Here is a 6,000-nt window from a genome sequence, read left to right on the forward strand (position 1 = left end):
TACATCAATTGGGTCTTATTGACTCACAAAACTATCAACGTATTACAGATGATCATTTTCACCTCATTGGTGATATTAGGCTCTTTTAGATTTTATTTGTGTATTTCTTTGTTTCTTTGGGTGCTCCTACACCAAAAGTATTTGAAATTCTAATCACAATAACTCTATCAAATCATTCATCTAACAATGGAAGAATAAAAATAATTGACAAGGAAACATAAACTCTCTATTGCACACTAAAAAATAATCTCTATTACAATGCTGAAAACTGAAAAAGTGTTGAGATACAATGCTTTTCTTGCTATGTGTGTAGTAGAAAAGAAAGAATTAGAGGGAAAAAATAAGGAGGAAAAATGAATATATAGAAGATTCTCCTTAAAAAACCCTAAAATGAATAAACTACATGAGAAAAAGCCTTGGGCGAATTTTCCCAAAATAGCATAAAAAACTCATGCATGACCCTGCCAAAAATAGATCTCCCACTAAAAATACATGAAAAAGACTCTCCTTGCTGAAAATAGAACTGCCACACTGCTCGAAATAGCTCTCAAAAAGCAACTCTCTGTTCCAAAACTCTGCATGATGTATGCTGCCAAAAATAGGTCATGATTTGAAAAAATCACCCCCTCTGCTCAAACTGCATGCTACCCTTGCTAAATATAGCTCCAGAAAAAAAGAAAACTCCTTCCACTGAAAACTATATGATCACTGCCAAATATAGCCGAGAAAAAATCTGCATGCCTTTGTCTTTCCACTTATTTGAAAATAGTTTTATTTTAACACCTAAATAAAACAATTCGTTTTATTTAGATGTTAAGATAAAAGTATTAACTTCTTTTACATTTATAATTTAATATAAATTTATTAATATTTTTTTATATTTGATAAATCTTTAATAAATTTATATTAATTATAATTTACATTTTATCACAAAGAAATAAGAAGAGCTCTTATTATAATTTAATATATATTAATTAAGGTTTTATTTTTTGTAACGTAAACCTTAATTAATGTATATTAATTTATAATTTACAATAATAAAAGAAAAAATTGTTCTTTCAGCCCTTATATATACGGGCTTTACAATGAATACCTAGGTCTAATGGCATTCATAGTCAAGACCTCAGGAATGCATTATATGTATTATTTGTTTCTATAAAACAAATATAAAAGAAATATAAAGCCTCATTTTAGGGCATGCAATAAAAAGATTGAACCCTAAACATTATTCATTTTGTATCTCATTGCATCTCTCTATCTTCACAAAGAGAACTTCTGGCCACTTGCATGCTGAGGGTTGGAGCTAGGGTTCGAGGTAGAACTAGAGTTTGGATTCATTGCATAAAGAACCCTATGTGTGGTGAGTGTTGTTCCTCTTGCTATCTCTTTCATTCTACATTTTCCTTGCCTAATGCATGCAGTTAGACCCTCTTTCTAGCTGGATATTGGCCTTTTTGATGAGTTGACTACGTTTATGCATTTTAATGTTCTTATAGTTATTATTGTGATTTCCAGATACTAATGTGACTCCATATATAGATAGCGCTAATCTTTATATTACTCTGCAAGATTTTGACAAATTTTGGTATCTGTGACCTTAAAATAGATATGAGACTATATTTGCTTGTACACTGGCCATAATCTTCATGAAAAATTGTTAATGTTGTTGTCAAGCTCTTTTGGTCGTTCATTAACATTTGTTTTTATCTCAGACTGTTAGGATTTTCATATTGAGTTTGTTCTTACTGTCATGATTTATGTGGTCTATTCTTCATCTCTATATCACTATATTCGGTTTGAATTTGTACCCTTGATGGATTTTACATTGAAGTTGCACTATTCTGTGATGAGACTACTTCATAGGCTTTTTTACTATATTTCCAAAATCTCATGTACAAAACTTGATCACTGCTTTAGGATTCATTTGTTGTGATAGGTTGATACTTTATTTGATTTCTTCACATTTATAACTATCCTTTGTCACAGTCATTTCATTACTTTAAATTTGCCTTGTATTTAGTTTATGACTATGCATCTTTGATTTTTCTTTTAAAATACTGTCATCTTATGAATGAATTGTGGTTCAAGATGCATATTGTATTTGCTGACAAGAGGTGTCACTTTGTCTAATCTTGAAGCATGCTCATTTCCCATTCCATGAGGTTATTCACTGCACTCTTTGTCTGCAAGATCACTATGATGTTTGTAAAGACCTTGAAGACTTACAATCTGATTGTATTTTTTGTCTTTCCTTGTAGCTAGGAGACCCCTATATCATGTAGTCTTTTGTATGATACTATTCCTTTATAAGAATATTATGATCTTTGGGTTGTATATTGTGTTTTATTTGTGTATAGTCACTGTCTCTCTATAATCTTGAAAATCCCTTAACCTATAGAAATGAACCTCAAATCTCTGTGAACTCAACATCATTACAAACTTACTATTACTGTATGACTGACTTTAGTTGCTTTGTCAGTTCACTGTAGACTATCCAATATCTCTTAGGCTTCTTGTATGATTTGTATAACCTCACCGCCAACTGAGTTCATTGGTTCTGAGAGAAGAAGAGTTATTAATAATCTTGCTCACTATTTTGAAGATGCATGATTGACTGTCAGAGATTCTTGACTTCTCTTGTAAATGCTTCATGTGTTCCTTGGTCTATAGCTGATTGCATTCATTATTCCCATCATTTTTTTGGTTACTATGATTGGTTGTTGAATATCCTTCGATTCAAAACAATCACAATAGCCTCTTTACCTTCAGTCAATATCTTATTCACTATTGCAACCTATTACTCTTATTGTACTTGTTGATTTTGACTATTATTGTGTTGTTTGCGAGATCAATGTCATTGTTGTCTCCTTTCTTGTTTGGTTGTCAATACTTTGTGCTAGTAAATGGTTCTTATGAGTGCGAATTTGAAAGACAACCTTTAGATTGTATTCTTCTATTTGTCTAATATGTTGCTCATATGATATCATTGTCTTTTGACCTTGAATACATGACTATCATAAAAATTAATAAGCTTTAAGTTTCTTTCTAACTATTATAGATAGCACTGTGACTGTATATCCAACATGTTTCCCTATGGCTATGATTTGATCACTATTTCTTGTTTGATATATTGTATGTTACATTTGACTCTGATATCTCTTTGAATCTACTTATTGTATTTGAAATCCTCTTATGACTATGGTGCAATTGATTTCTTTGACTGCTCATGCATTATTATTTATTCATTAATTATCATTGTTCAATGAATCTATGACTGTGTAAGTGTAGGGCTTGTTATGTATGATCAATGTTGAGGGTCATATCTTAACCAATGCATTGTCACATTTCTCAATGAATATATCTTGCTGGAATTTCATCCTTGTTCTGTTAATACTTCCTTGATCCTCTTTATTGTGGATGCATCTTTTGAATTAGGGTTACTACAAAAGTCTTTCAATGTCTACCTTTCTTGGACTTGATAGGCTTTCCTTTGTTCTAGCAATATCATTGTTCTTCTTCCTTAGGTTGGAATGTGGCTGCATTGATCTCTATCAATATGACATGGTGACATACTCTTTTGTCCTACAATGATGCCTTTAGATTGAAACTAATTTGAGACTTTTTCTTTGATGATGTGCCTTTAGCTGTCAATGTGTAGATATAGGTCTAAGCTCTTTGGAGGATGATTGTCTTCGAATTTCTCTATGATTGACTGCCCTTGATGACTTCATATTAGCTCTTTTTTAGACTGTGAAATATTTTGACAAGAGCTTCCAACTGGGGAAATCCTTGTTATACTGTATTCTTCATAGTTTGTGACTACTAATCACAAACCTTTAAACCTTTGATCTCTGTTCAAATCTTGGCCTTTTTGTCATATTTGATATTCCTTGATACAACCTATCTAACACATGTTTTTCATAACCTACAAAAATTGTTTGATGTTTCACTATATTTTTTTTATGGTAAAGGGTGCTTTGAACTGTGTATCCACTTTGACCTGTGGATTCAGATCCTCTTACTATCATATATCCTCATGGTGATGATTATTCCTTAGCATGCTTGTATTAAATGTTTCTACAAGACTCCTTTAACTTTGGCTTCCATGTCAGCTATACACCTTTCACTAAGCTCATTGAATGCATCCTTTCTTTGTTCCTTTGTGACTGTTGCATGACTTAGGTTGCTAATTTGTCAAAGAGATATCCTTTTAATCTTCATACCGCCCTATGTTGTTCCAAGCCATGTTCATGGATAGTGATTTTACTATGTATGGCATATTGTGCTTTAGCTTTCGTGTACCCTTGTTATCTTCAGTTTGGATAGTGGATCATCACTATCATTCATTGGTACTCACTATGATGAATGTGGTTTTTATTCTTTGACCATACTGATTAACTTATTCTACCCTTGTCTTACCATTTCCTTCATTTATTATTCTTTTATTGATGATTTATTTATGCTTATAGATCTTAAGACAATGTTTTCATTACTTTTGATCTCTATTTGCATCTCCTCTTCACTGTTATGGTTGTCTGATGTAACTTGTGATTTATGATATATTATGATGACTATATCCATTAAAGCTTCTCATTGCACCTTTGGGTATTTTTTTTTGTAGATACTTTATCTTTGTAATGAGATGACTGTCCTAAGGATTATATATAAAGCATATAACCTAAAAACTGGATCTTTGGTTTTCTTTGCCTCAGAGCTTTCTAAAATGTATATGTTTCTCTGAGCTTTGGAATGGTTTCTCTATGAGTGTTTTTATGTCTTCTCAATGCTGCAATACCAATGAAAATGTAATAAGATGGTGATTTGTCTAGTCTTACTGATATCACAATCTCTTTGATGATATCTCTATACCTTTGTCTCAGAGATATTGTCTTTAACTAATGGCAATATCTGCTCCTTGAGGTCTTGAGAATGACTATGTAGGTCTTCAAGCTCTATGGTTGATTCAAGACTTCATAGATCATTGTTATGGTTTGTGTTCACTGTCAAACTAGGCGTCTTGGTAGATCTGGGATACATTTGATGAAAACCAAGATCTAAAAGAATGCTTTACAGGTGATCTTTTGACAATCATTAACCCACTGTTATTTTCAATATCATGGTGATGAGATTGTTAAAATAGATAGCATCGGTTGGATGAACCAAATGACTAATTGGCCTTACGGCCTTAGACATTTATCTTTTATTTATCTGTAAATCTATCCTTATTATTCTGATCAGATATAGATATACATTTATCTATGTAATCAATTATTTATCGGTTAATCTTATGGTTAATATTATAATCAATATTATGAATAATTAGTAACAACCTTTTGTTACTAATCATTCATAATATTAATTATATTATATTATTTCATTAATTACTTTACTGATTCTTTGTAAGTGATAGCATGTATTTATCATTTTGGTTGACCGATTAGATTGCTAAGAAATTGACTATATGTTTGTGGGTTATACATTGGTTTATATTGCTGATGTGGCTCCTTTGTGGACCACCATCGGTTATAAATTTGAAACTATCGATGGATGTAAAAGGACGATAAGAATAGATAGAAGATCGATATTTTGTTACTGGTGGAAAAGAGAGGTTGTCGTGGGAGTGATAAATACTTGTATATGAATTACTTCATGTAGACGTATAAAAATGACCACATTCCTAAATGAATATTTTATATTCATTTCTCTATTTGATTAAATCCAATTTAATCCAATTATTCACATTCTTCTATTTTATTAAGTAAATTACTCAATTTATTTAAATAAAATTCACTATACCCATTTAATGAATAAATCATTTTATTCAATTAAATCCCCCTATCCACTTTTAATTAAATTCAAATTTAATTAAATAGTTATCCTAAATTGAATAAATCTAATTTATTTAATTTCCTCACATTGCAACCAAATTGAATTAAATTACATTTAAATCAATTAAATCCTATTATCCCCCCCCATCCACTTACAAAATCCTAAACCCCT

This window comes from Cryptomeria japonica, chromosome 8 (assembly GCF_030272615.1).
Source record: "Cryptomeria japonica chromosome 8, Sugi_1.0, whole genome shotgun sequence".
Classification (NCBI taxonomy): Eukaryota; Viridiplantae; Streptophyta; class Pinopsida; order Cupressales; family Cupressaceae; genus Cryptomeria; species Cryptomeria japonica.